Raw genomic sequence first — 13480 nt, 5'->3', positions numbered from 1 at the left:
AAACTGAGTAAAGGAATCATTGATCAACTTGAAGGGATGTCTTGTGACGTCCGCCCAGACCAAACGCAACGAACAATACCGAAAAAAAGGGGAGGGGAGGGGGAGGGGGGGTGGAGTCACGTGTTCAAATCTCACTTGCGTCTTCTTTTCTTTTCCACAAATTTATGAACTATCCGTCCGGTCACTAGCCTGTCTGTTCTCCTTCAGCAGTCTTGGCGGTTGTCATACTATACACTGGTCATAGATTATGAGTCCTGTGGTAAGAATATATAACCGTCGGAGGAAAATGTGATGAACAAAAAAATGGTTCAAATGGCTCTGAGCACTATGGGACTCAACTGCTGAGGTCATTAGTCCCCTAGAACTTAGAACTAGTTAAACCTAACTAACCTAAGGACATTACACACATCCATGCCCGAGGCAGGATTCGAACCTGCGACCGTAGCGGTCTCGCGGTTCCAGACTGCAGCGCCAGAACCGCGCGGCCACTTCGGCCGGCTAATGTGATGAACAGCGAGAGCAGATGAGATGCCGTATAGACCTCTCACAGAAATGGAAACAACAAATAAACGGATTTGTACTGTGTTAGAGCAAAGGAATTCAAGAGTCAAATTTCCAAAACGGAACTCAAGAGTCATAATATGTAGTATTTGTGTAGAACAAATAGGAGATACGTACGTCTGAAGGTCCCTTAGTTACACCTCGCTGTTGCAAATGGACATTACGCCAAGACACAGACACAAATTTGAATACAGCGAACAGACGCGTCAATGATCGGATGGACAGTTCATAACTGCGTGAAAAAAAGGGGCACGAGGGAGGTTTGAACCACTTATCCACGATACCGTAGCTAATCACCTGCTGTCGATGTTGCACATCCCCTGTTTCTATTTTTCTTCTTTTTTCGTAGTTCAGTATACCTTCTACCTGGTTTCATGCTTGATCTGTGTACAGTTACTGTCGGGCTATCCACTGAGGCATCTTACCGTTGAATCTGAGGTAGATGCGATCGGATGTTCCCTCTCCTTCACTGCAGTCTTCCGTACTAATGTTGATAAGTTTGTAGACTCACTGAGTAGTGGGCGAAGCTCTGAATACGGCTGCATAAAAAGACCCACCGGCCAAGGAGAGCCGCAGGTCACATCTTCCTCCCTGTTCCACCGTTTTTGCGTCTGTAGCTCTCTGTGTACTTGCTGAGACGAATATCCACTGCTCGAGAACACAGTCTGTAAGTACCCCAGTTCCACTTGCAGATTAACGGCTTCTGAGATGGTACGGGATCGGTGAACGGTCCATTGTTTGTGTCGGATGGTGGCAACTGGCAGCCTGTAAATATAGATCCGTGTACTGCCGTGTCATACTCATCCCATAGGCGTCACTGGATGTAAATATAGAAGGACATGTGCTCAGCATACCGCTTTCCTGGTGTTTTCAATTTTCGTGACCGGAGCCGCCACTTGTCAGTCAAGTACTGTAGCTCCTCAATTGGCCTAACAAGTACTGAGTGTACCCCGTTTGCCAAAAGTGTTCAGCAAACTCAGACGATCACTCATCCAAGACCAGCAGTGCTTAACTTTGATGATTTCACGTGAACCTGTGTTACCACCGCGGCAAACCGGTTGGCCTTACAACACCTACATACAGTTAACCAAACGTCATTTGTAACAAATGTTACATTCAAGTTTCAAGCATATACATTAAAGTTCGGAGCATATGATATATGTTATTCGCTTCCCATTTCCAAAACTGAACAAAATTAAAACGTCATTACGTAGTAAGCTCTTACCTCTGTCAACATAAAGCCCGATTAACAATAGAAATGAACGAATCGATGTCTTTCCTAACTTGTAAAATAAACATGGGCAGCAGAATACTTAGAGTTTCTCATTTTCCTTGTTGATTTGCCGAGTAATTTGGGGTTACGCCACTGACTTTCACTGAATCTTTCATTCCGATAAGATCAGGCAGATACTTTCTAGAACTACTTGTGCAGGAAGTACATGTTACTATTACTTTGTTATAAAGAATTTTCTAATTAGGATACTTACGAAGAAAACCTGTTTACTCCTCTCAACAACGTTACGGTTGAGCCCTTCGGCCACCCTCGTCCACTTGATGTTTTGCCACGTTGACGGCGCGCTTACCCTAACCCTCTTGTTAATTTATGAAGCATCAGATGCAGTGTCGAAGAAGAGCCAATGTATGACCAGTGCATTCTTCTAACAAACTATGTCGCGAAGAGTAATTTTCGCAACAATGTGGATCTTATAGTGGAAGTGGAAGTTTCAGGGAAAGTATACCATCACTGGTGATAGTGCACCTTTACTGGCCCATTTAGTGAAAGTGGATTACTGATTCCAGTTCTGTCAAACAATACACATTGACTATGGATAGTGCACTATCACCAGTGAATGTATGCCTTCACTGCCAAGAGGTGAGGAATGTGAACCATGGCTGTAACAACAAAACAGTCGTACTTCAAAATTTGCATTTATCACCTGTAGTTTGAAAACATAGTCATATTATGTAAAATTCATTTATTGCACCAGGGACTTCGAGTTGCACAACACATTTTTGTTTTTGCAAAAGCATCTCAGAGTCTGACATGTTTGCTGGCAGTTTCATTTGAAGAATCCCAGGCAGCTTCCCATCGACTGAGACGTCGCAACTGTCCTCAGGGCAGTAGTTTTCCCTGTTGGAACTTCCTCCTCTGCGATTATTCTCTGAGGGCAATTAATGAACTGGGACCTAAAACAAAATGTTGTAGTTGTAGCCGCAGTGGCATATCGTATCGTCCCTTCCATAATTATATAAAAACAAACAATTTATTACCATAGGTATAGCTGGCTCAGCACACCATCTCTAGTCCCGATTCGGTAGAAGACACCGGCCGTTGTCCCGTGGACGACACCCAAGATCGACCCAGCATCTCCTCTTCCTCTATCAAAGTCGGGAACCATTGTTGGAAAGCAGCGATATCAACACTGCCGCATTCTTTGCGCTTGTTCTTCTAAGCACTTGTACGCCTCAGTTATGTGTTTTTAATAGCACGAGTCATTATTGCAGGAATACTTTCTTTCTCTCTGTCCTCAACCTCTGTTCCTGTTAGTATGTTATCCTCTTGCAATGGAGATTTACTGTGATCATTACTCTGCAACGTTTCAGTCCCTATCTCACTACTAACATTCACATGATTACTTATATTTTCAAGGTCATTCTCAGAGTGAACATTCATCAATGCTTCTGGAGGTAAGCTTGTTGAGGACAAATCATGTTTAGGAGGGCAGCCAAACATCACTTCGTGCGGAGATCTTTTAATTCCAAAATGTACAGCGTTATTCTTCATTAGCTGCACAAATCTTAATGCACGGCTCCATTCCGCGGTGTTGTGCTCCTGCTTCCATGAAGTTAGCATATTTTCTATGTCTTGATTTGCTCGCTCTACGCTGCATCGGCTCTGACTGTGTCTAGGTTTTGCCGTGGACAATCTTAAAATTGGGCAATAGTTCAGTTAAGCTGCTCATTATTTTGTGACTTCTCACGCTTTCCCGGCGTAGTAAGTCATTATTTTGCCAACGATCTCTCTACCATTGTCAGACTGCAATACTGAGGGAGCGCCTAACAATGTCAATAATATTATTGCATACCTCTTCACCTGTTTTGGACTTCAGTGGCCTGAGAACAACGAATTTAGTGATGTGGTCCTGATAAACCACTACGAATTTGTAATCTCCATCTGGTTGCGATTGAAATTCGATGAGATCAGCTTGACATCTGAGATTTAGCTCCTTGAACAGCATTGGCTTCACTACTATTCCTTTTTTCTGACCTTTTTGCTTTTGTAAACAAGGCTCACACAAACTAAGATAAATTTGGACATCTCTATATGTTATATTACAGAATTCTGACTTCACGCATTTCATCATTCTGTCGCGTCCACCGTGGCCAGTCATTACATGAGCATCATGGAGAATATCGTACAGTTCTTCATCATAAACGTAGTATTTAATCTTACCTTCTTCAGTTACAGCCGGCCGGTGTGGCCGTGCGGTTAAAGGCGCTTCAGTCTAGAACCGCGTGACCGCTACGGTCGCAGGTTCGAATCCTGCCTCGGGCATGGATGTGTGTGATGTCCTTAGGTTAGTTAGGTTTAATTAGTTCTAAGTTCTAGGCGACTGATGACCTCAGAAGTTTAGTCGCATAGTGCGCAGAGCCATTTTTGAACCATTTCAGTTACAGGTTGTATTAATTTGGTTACTCCATTCACTTCCAGCACTTCATATCTCTTTCGTCCAGATTTTAGTGATTTAGCCTCGGTGACTATTACTTTTTTCTCTGTCCATGTAGACAGAATTATAACTGAGATTTCCCCGTTCCACTCTAAGATGTTCGTAGTACTTCACTGATTCAACCGTAGATGCACTGCTGTGAACCGTAACTGTACTACTGTAAATCACAGCTGCATACTGTAAACCGTAACTGCGCTGCTGTCAACCATAGCTGCACTGCTGTATAACATAACAATAACAGTTGACGACAAATACATTCATGCTGATGCTTGGTAGCATTGTTAGACGCACCGCTAATAACCCGGCAGCAGCAATGGATACTACTGTACACTTTCCCCAGTACAGTGATCGTTCGCCTTCTCTAGTCGATGTGTTTTTTTCAGTGTATGGTAAGCTCTCACTGATCATTTTAGTGATGGTGTACATCCACTAGGAAAGGTTTACCTTCCCTAATCTTCCACTTCCACTATAACATAGACACACTTCTGTACTGTATATCGTTTGTGACATACCACCAAGCAGACTGCAGAGCCAAATGATCTGCAGAAAATGTTCTTCGCAAATATTTGATGTCTGAGTAGCAGTATAGACATTGGCAGCATTTGTTTAGACTGTTCAAGTCAATGATTGTGCACCATCAGAGGCAAAACGTGTTGAGTGAAATATATCGATATTGTGTTTATTATCTGACTGTATATGGAATTGTTCTTTCTTTTTGTTAAGCACTGCGCTAGGATTATTAAAAATAACGACTGAAATTCTAAATTGGAACTGTATGAATTTTTTCTGTAAAAGAGTCTGACACAATTTATACTGTTTCCTCTCTCTTTACAGTTAATATTCTGCAACAGATATTTAGGCTTCCACACAACGGAGTCCACATATCATAGAGCCTTTTAGTTAATAGCTTAACCAATAGACGTTATTGCAAAATTTTTACCAATAAGACTGACATGAAGCCTCAGAGCCGGGAAGATACAGCATCTCTACCAAAGCAATGCATGGATATTTCAGTACGAGAAACGATAAAACAGTGTTTTCTCTTCAAACTATAAGTTCACTGAAAAAAGAAATACTCGTTCCTAACCAGGAGGCTTATAACGAGCATTTTCGTACATTCTGAGCTAATGCAGGTTTATACCGTCCTTGCAGTCCCTTAACTTATTCTGTCATTTGCATCACTCACTTTACACTGTGACTAACGATGATGGTCTTGCTTTTTATACCGTCTAGTGGAGAATTTGCTTTTTTCCCGCTTTATACTTAAGAAATGCACAAGATAGCTTCCAGATGCATAATAATTTAGAATTCTTGTACATTTACTAAATGTCAAGGAATACGTGTCTTTTTATTCAGATAATCTGCTTGTACACCTCTGAATGCAAAGGAGGCACTATCCGTGAAAAAAGCTGAACTGGATGATTTTCATTTTTCTGTAGCACATTTTTCTTATCTCTCTGTCATTGAAGTAAGACGTATTTCTTTAGTGTGAGAATAATTTGTGAAATACTGCACATGAAAAATGTGTGTGAAATCTTATGGGACTTAACTGCTAAGGTCATCAGTCCCTAAGCTTACACACTACTTAACCTAAATTATCCTAAGGACAAACACACACACCCATGCCCGAGGGAGGACTCGAGCCTCCTCCGGGACCAGCCGCACAGTACTGCAAATGAATTGTGGTTCGAAAGGATATTTATTTCAGTGCATTTTCCGGTTGTATGAAATGTATTACTTGGAAATAAAGTCATATTCTAGGAACCCTACCACCACAAAGATCAAAATTTAATCATGATTGTGGTGTTGCTCACGCTGCTAAATACTGCATTTTCGGGCAACAATAAAGTCATTTCATGTAATAATAAATAAACTCAGCACTCATCTTTTCGTATTTCCCACGCTGGTCTCGTTGTAAAATCATGGCTCAATCGTCGAAAATCTAGGTGGTGATGATTCCAAGCTCAGATGCAAAGAGGCCTAGGTTTTATTCTGCTATATTCAAAAGTTTTATAGATGTGTTTCACAAACCATTCTTGATGATTACACTTTTGCAGGACAATGGTGATGTAAAAAAAGTAATCAGCACTCCGAATTTAAGTTACACTTCCTTTTTATTGCTTTTATTGCAATATCACGTAACACACAAAACATCACTTCACAATACAAAACATACTTGAAAACATCTTCCTCACTGTTAAAGTTCACATTTTATAAGCTGACGACAATATGCGTCTTTCCAACATGACCTCCAAGACTTGACCTACTCAAGGTCCGACTCTCTAACTAACTACTAATAGCTTACGCGCCCAAAAATCAGAGTTACAAGTATGTCAAAGATCATAGTGACAAAAGAAAGAATACACATAAGAATAATATCATTGCAATACAAACATATCGATGTTTCAAAGTACCTCTACATTATTGAAATCAAATCTGATTGTTGTCTCAGAAATATGTCAACTACTTTACAGAAACACAGCAGAATATTACTGGTATCGAGAGGTTCAGATGAGGTGCCGTAATGGTTACGTAATTCAAGTACCATTACAATATAGATCAACAGAAAACTCCAATTTAAGGAGGAGTGTGTTAAATACTACGACTATAGGTGTTTATCGTAAGTTGGCGATAAAGAAGTCTTGACAAAATATTTCACTTGCCTGCCCTCAGCATCAAAAGTGTCTTTACACCATCTATGGAACTAAATATTTGTCGTAAACAACTAGGGAACTTCCCCAGTAGCTGCCGCTTGTCGTGTTATTCGGGAGTGAAACATACCAGAAACAATTTTCCATTTAGCCTTTCCCATACACAACCCGTGATGGCTCTGAGCACTGTGGGACTTAACATCTATGGTCAGCAGTCCCCTAGAACTTAGAACTACTTCGAACCCGGGAACCCGGGCGTGGGAAGCGACAACGCTACCGATGCGGGCGTATATATATACACAACCCGTGTATCTCTACACCGTACATCTAGTTTCTGGACTGCTTGCAGTCAAGTGTTCGAGTTTCGTTTTATACGATGTGAAAAACTGTTTTTCTTAATGTCGTTCATCGAAGTCTAATCGTGAAACATCGGAATGAGTGGAATTTACCGTTTTTGTAACCGTTCCTTCTACCTCTTTCTTCTCTCCATGACGAAAACTTTTGATTCAAGAAAGAGTGTAGTAGAGTGAAATTATCAATCCTAACAAGGGAACCTCCCCATCGCACCCCCCTCAGATTTAGTTATAAGTTGGAACAGTGGCTAGGCCTTGAAAAACGGGACACAGATCACTCGAGAAAACAGGAAGAAGTTGTGTGGAACTATGAAAAAAAATAAGCAAAATATACACACTGAGTAGTCCAGACGCAAGATAGGCAACATCAAGGCTGCTGTGAGCTCAGGAGTGCCGTGGTCACGTGGTTAGCGTGAGCAGTTGCGGAACGAGAGATCCTTGGTTCAAGTCTGCGCTCCAGTGAGAAGTTTAATTTTTTATTTTCAAACAATTATCAAAGTTCAGGTACTCACACATAATCAACTTCGCTCTCCAAAATTCCAGGACATGTTCAGATTTGCTTGGACATATGCAGGATTTGACGGTATACACACGGAAAAATTTGAAAACGCTAAAAACATATGTTTTGACAGAGCACAGGGAAAACTGTGCGACTGTGAAACTGTTTCATTCATTTGTTGCAGTTTATGTGACAAACTCTCATGTTTTCATCACTTTTTTGGGAGTGATTATCACATCCACAAGAAAACCTAAATCGGGCAAGGTAGAAGAATCTTTTTACCCATTCGCCAAGCGTACAAGTTAGGTGGGTCGACAACATAATCCTGTCATGTGACGCACATGCCGTCACTAGTGTCGTATAGAATATATCAAACGTGTTTTCCTGTGGAGGAATCGATTGACCTATGACCTTGCGATCAAATGTTTTCGGTTCCCATTGGAGCGACACGTCCTTTCGTCTACTAATCAAACGGTTTTGCGGTGCGGTCGCAAAACACAGACACTAAACCTATTACAGTGAACAGGGACGTCAATGAACTAACGGATAGATCATAACTTAGCGAAAATAAAGAAAGTAAATTTTCACTCGAGGGAAGATTTGAACCGAGTATATCTCATTCCGCAGCTGCTCACGCTCACCACGGGACCACAGCGCTCCTCAGCTTCCGTTTTCCTCGTTATTGCATATCTTGCACATAGACTACTCAGTTTGTATATTTTGCTTATTTTTTCGTTGTTCCACACAACTTCTTCCTGTTTTCTCGATTGGTCTGTGTTCAGTTTTTCAAGGCCTATCCACTGTGCCATCTTATAACTAAATCTGAGGGGGGTGCGATGGGGAGGTTCCCTTGTAAGTATCTGTAGGAAAGACAATTCGTACTCAAGGGGAAGTGACATATTTACCACTGTCAAAAACTATATTACGCCTTGTGATATCGATCAGAGTTCAAGAAGCAAAACTGTTACAATAAAGTAAAGTATCAAAGATGCATGATGTTATCATCCTCTTTCTTCATCGGTAAAATCAGCTGTTTACTCTAGGGAAAGCCTGGCGAATGCTGAGTGGAAGCTTTCCAATCTTTGTAGTACTACTAAAGAATAGTTTCAGTTTGCCAGTTATTGACAGAGACAATTTCAACAATACTGCTGAGTAATAGGAAAGGGTTTCAGTGAGTAGCCATACTTTTTCAACTTTGAATAGTTGAGTACAGTCTGAGAGCTGGAGCACCAGTAGCTTCAAGCACATCGTGTCACAATACCTATGTAACAGACAGATCTCCTTAAGGTTAAGTTACATAAAATCGGTATTTAGTTTTAAGGAGTTAGATGATTGGTGCTTAGGATGGATTGTTCTAGATGTAAACCAAATTCAGTACAAGGTTGCGGTTTTATGAAGTCATTGTTTCAGTTATTACATTTTTATCATTTATACTACACAAGCTACGTTAGATAAAAAGACTGCAGGTTTAATTTGTTAACAGTAATAACTGTCCGTTATGCTCGCATGCTCCCTTGTTGCTACGAGATAATAAATCCATGAAGTGTTATTCTATTGTCCGCCACTCGTGGTCGTGCGGTAGCGTTCTCGCTTCCCACGCCCGGGTTCCCGGGTTCGATTCCCGGCGGGGTCAGGGATTTTCTCTGCCTCGTGATGACTGGGTGTTGTGTGTTGTCCTTAGGTTAGTTAGGTTTAAGAAGTTCTAGGGGACTGATGACCATAGATGTTAAGTCCCATAGTGCTCACAGCCATTTGAACCATTTGTTATTCTATTTAGTTTTCCGTCTTCTTCCACACCCTTCTTTATCTAAGCCGATAACAGCACCAAAATAACAGAGCACTTCACAAGGGCTATAAGTTTCGTAAATTACACAATACAGCTGCGACAACAACAAAAAAGTTTCTTTCTGCATTGGAGTGCTCAGCGAGCGTTTTCTTCCAGTTAGATTAAACCTACGTAACGAACCCGGACTGAAACTTAGATCTTGGCCTGTCACATACGGTATCTGCCAGCTTTTAAAAATTCTGAGTAAAGTTCTGATTGACTGTATGAGGTGGGCTGCAAAGCGTACTGGAGTTGTCTAGATGGCAACGCGATGTCTACGAAAGGCAAAGATACAGATTTGAGACGCAGTCCCGCAATACAGTTTTAGTTTGACAGTTAAGTTCACACCTAGTATACTACATACATAGGCCGAATTCAAGACGCAGCATAGCACCTGGGACAGGACCTTTCCTGGAGACCATTGCGAGTTGCCATGTGTTATACCCATACTAACATAGCTTAATGTTATCCTCCTAGAATTAATGTACCTAAATTCTGGGAGAAAATCAATAAAATTACAGACTAGTCGGGTTGTGGAATTGCTACATCGTCACCACACACCCAAAAAAAAAATGGCTCTGAGCACTATGCGACTTAACTTCTGAGGTCATCAGTCGCCTAGAACTTAGAACTAATTAAACCTAACTAACCTAAGGACATCACACACATCCATGCCCGAGGCAGGATTCGAACCTGCGACCGTAGCGGTCGCTCGGTTCCGGACTGTAGCGCCTAGAACCGCACGGCCACTCCGGCCGGCCCACACACCCAGTGTATGGAACAGCATTTCCTCTCCTTCTTTGGTTTCCAGAGTTTTTGTTTCTATTAGGTGTCACTTTAATGTCGGCCAGTACAATTAGGGCAACAAAGGTAACGAGTAACAGACGATTTTTTAATAGTGAATTAAATTTTTTTCCTAAAGTGCAAAATATTACTGAAATATAAATTGTAGCAGTTACTGCTGTGATGAGGATATGAAGACTCTCGTTATTGCATATCCTGACTCGGCTATGCCACTATCTCCATTTCATGTTGTACTAAATTGATGTAGAGGCATGTCAAGATTATTACCTTGACAAAACCACAGACTGTTCCAACAGTAATAATTTTCCAACCGAGAGTTGAACATCCAGTTCGGGATACTTTACGAAATATTGTATATATCGTTTCCAAATAATGGTCTTTAATCTTGCAGTTCAATGCATTGCCGACTATTTCTACCATCGATGGAGGTGACGTTCCTGTGTCGCTGTTAGGAAGCGATACTGTGTGCGTCATAATAATAAACCTGATGTAAACATTACACCATATATTCTTCCACGTTTGCTTGAATCTCATTGGATTTTGTTTCACCTTGAGCGGAAGCCAAGCCGTGTCCACTACAGATAAGTATGATCGTAGGACACATTTTATGAAGTGTTACACGCACAGAGACTGAGCGATAATGCAGCGCAACAGCCTTAGCGGCGCATTTAATTTGGACAGTACTGGCCAGCCAGCTGGTCCAAGTAACCTGCAATGATGTGAGCAGTTGAAGTTCACACATAAAAAGTGACGAGCAGAGAAACAATATAGCTTCGAATGTCATTTAATTTTTAAAGAGAACGAAATAATATTCGGCAGAACTCCAGCACAACAACACGCTTCTTAGATGATCAGACGGAGAGCATAAAATGCTCTCTCGCACTCACCTAAAATAGCATTCTAATTACGAACAAGAGTGATGAAAATTCCTAGCTTAAACACAGAGTATTTTTTTTGAACGAGTTATGTGTGATGCAAAAGTATACTGCAGGGATTTCACTTGGCTCCAGATCAGTTCTGTTGGCTTCATATTGTAATGGTACAGAGACAAATGTAAAAATGCAGCATTTATATGGTGTGCTCGATGCTGTTACAATGATCGTTTTTCACGTTTCTACGACACTTACCACTCTGGTTCGTGAGAGTTTACATCTGTGGGTTAGAACAATGAAAATAGTCCAAATATACAGGGTGGCCCATTTATAGTGACCGGGCCAAATATCCCACGAAATAAGCATCAAATGAAAAAAACTACAAAGAACGAAACTCGTCTAGCTTGAAGGGGTAAACCAGATGGCGTTATGGTTGGCCCACTAGATGGCGATGCCATAGGTCAAATGGATATCAACTGCGTTTTCTTTAAATAGGAACCCCCATACATATTCGTGTAGTACGTAAACAAATATGAATGTTTTAGTTGGACCACTTTTTTCGCTTTGTGATAGAGGGCGCTGTAATAGTCACAAACGTATACGTACGTGGTATCACGCAACATTTCGCCAGTGCGACGGTATTTACTTCGTGATACATTACCCGTGTTAAAATGGACCGTTTACCAATTGCGGAAAAGGTCGATATCGTGTTGATGTATGGCTGTTGTTTGTTGTTGTGGTCTTCAGTCCTGAGACTGGTTTGATGCAGCTCTCCATGCTACTCTATCCTGTGCAAGCTTCTTCATCTCCCAGTACCTACTGCAACCTACATCCTTCTGAATCTGCTTAGTGTATTCATCTCTTGGTCTCCCTCTACGATTTTTACCCTCCACGCTGCCCTCCAATGCTAAATTTGTGATCCCTTGATGCCTCAAAACATGTCCTACCAACCGATCCCTTCTTCTAGTCAAGTTGTGCCACAAACTTCTCTTCTCCCCAATCCTATTCAATACCTCCTCATTAGTTACGTGATCTACCTACCTTATCTTCAGCATTCTTCTGTAGCACCACATTTCGAAAGCTTCTATTCTCATCTTGTCCAAACTGGTTATCGTCCATGTTTCACTTCCATACATGGCTACACTCCATACAAATACTTTCAGAAACGACTTCCTGACGCTTAAATCTATACTCGATGTTAACAAATTCCTTTTCTTCAGAAACGCTTTCCTTGCCATTGCCAGTCTACATTTTATATCCTCTCTACTTCGACCATCATCAGTTATTTTACTCCCTAAATAGCAAAACTCCTTTACTACTTTAAGTGTCTCATTTCCTAATCTAATCCCCTCAGCATCACCCGATTTAATTTGACTACATTCCATTATCCTCGTTTTGCTTTTGTTGATGTTCATCTTATATCCTCCTTTCAAGACACTGTCCATTCCGTTCAACTGCTCTTCCAAGTCCATTGCTGTCTCTCACAGAATTACAATGTCATCAGCGAACCTCAAAGTTTTTATATCTTCTCCATGGACTTTAATACCTACTCCGAACTTTTCTTTTGTTTCCTTTACCGCTTGCTCAATATACAGATTGAATAACATCGGGGAGAGGCTACAACCCAGTCTCACTCCTTTCCCAACCACTGCTTCCCTTTCATGCCCCTCGACTCTTATAACTGCCATCTGGTTTCTGTACAAATTGTAAATAGCCTTTCGCTCCCTGTATTTCACCCCTGCCACCTTCAGAATTTGAAAGAGAGTATTCCAGTTAACGTTGTCAAAAGCTTTCTCTAAGTCTACAAATGCTAGAAACGTAGGTTTGCCTTTTCTTAATCTTTCTTCTAAGATAAGTCGTAAGGTTAGTATTGCCCCACGTGTTCCAACATTTCTGCGGAATCCAAACTGATCTTCCCCGAGGTCCGCTTCTACCAGTTTTTCCATTCGTCTGTAAAGAATTCGCGTTAGTATTTTGCAGCTGTGATGCACCCGTACCATATTTCTATGCACCAGGAATTGCATGGAGACGACTTTGAACGTCGTGTACAGTTCTGCTACTGAACACAAGAGAAATTACGGGACGATGACAGATTTCTTGCACTCGTTCTATTTAGCGACGAAGCCTCATTCACCAACAGCGGTAACGTAAACCGCCATAATATGCACTATTGGCCATCGAAAAATC

At 41.3% G+C, this 13480-nt stretch overlaps 1 protein-coding gene across 1 annotated transcript in view; it reads right to left on the bottom strand.

The window, feature by feature from the left end:
• Window positions 1–13480, bottom strand: part of LOC124722067 (solute carrier family 28 member 3-like) — a 398190-nt gene that overhangs the window by 215826 nt on the left and 168884 nt on the right. The window lies entirely within an intron of this gene.

The sequence above is a fragment of the Schistocerca piceifrons genome, chromosome X (genome assembly GCF_021461385.2).
Source record: "Schistocerca piceifrons isolate TAMUIC-IGC-003096 chromosome X, iqSchPice1.1, whole genome shotgun sequence".
Classification (NCBI taxonomy): Eukaryota; Metazoa; Arthropoda; class Insecta; order Orthoptera; family Acrididae; genus Schistocerca; species Schistocerca piceifrons.
Note: the sequence above shows the minus strand (reverse complement) of the source record. Positions and strands in the feature narration are given on the sequence as shown.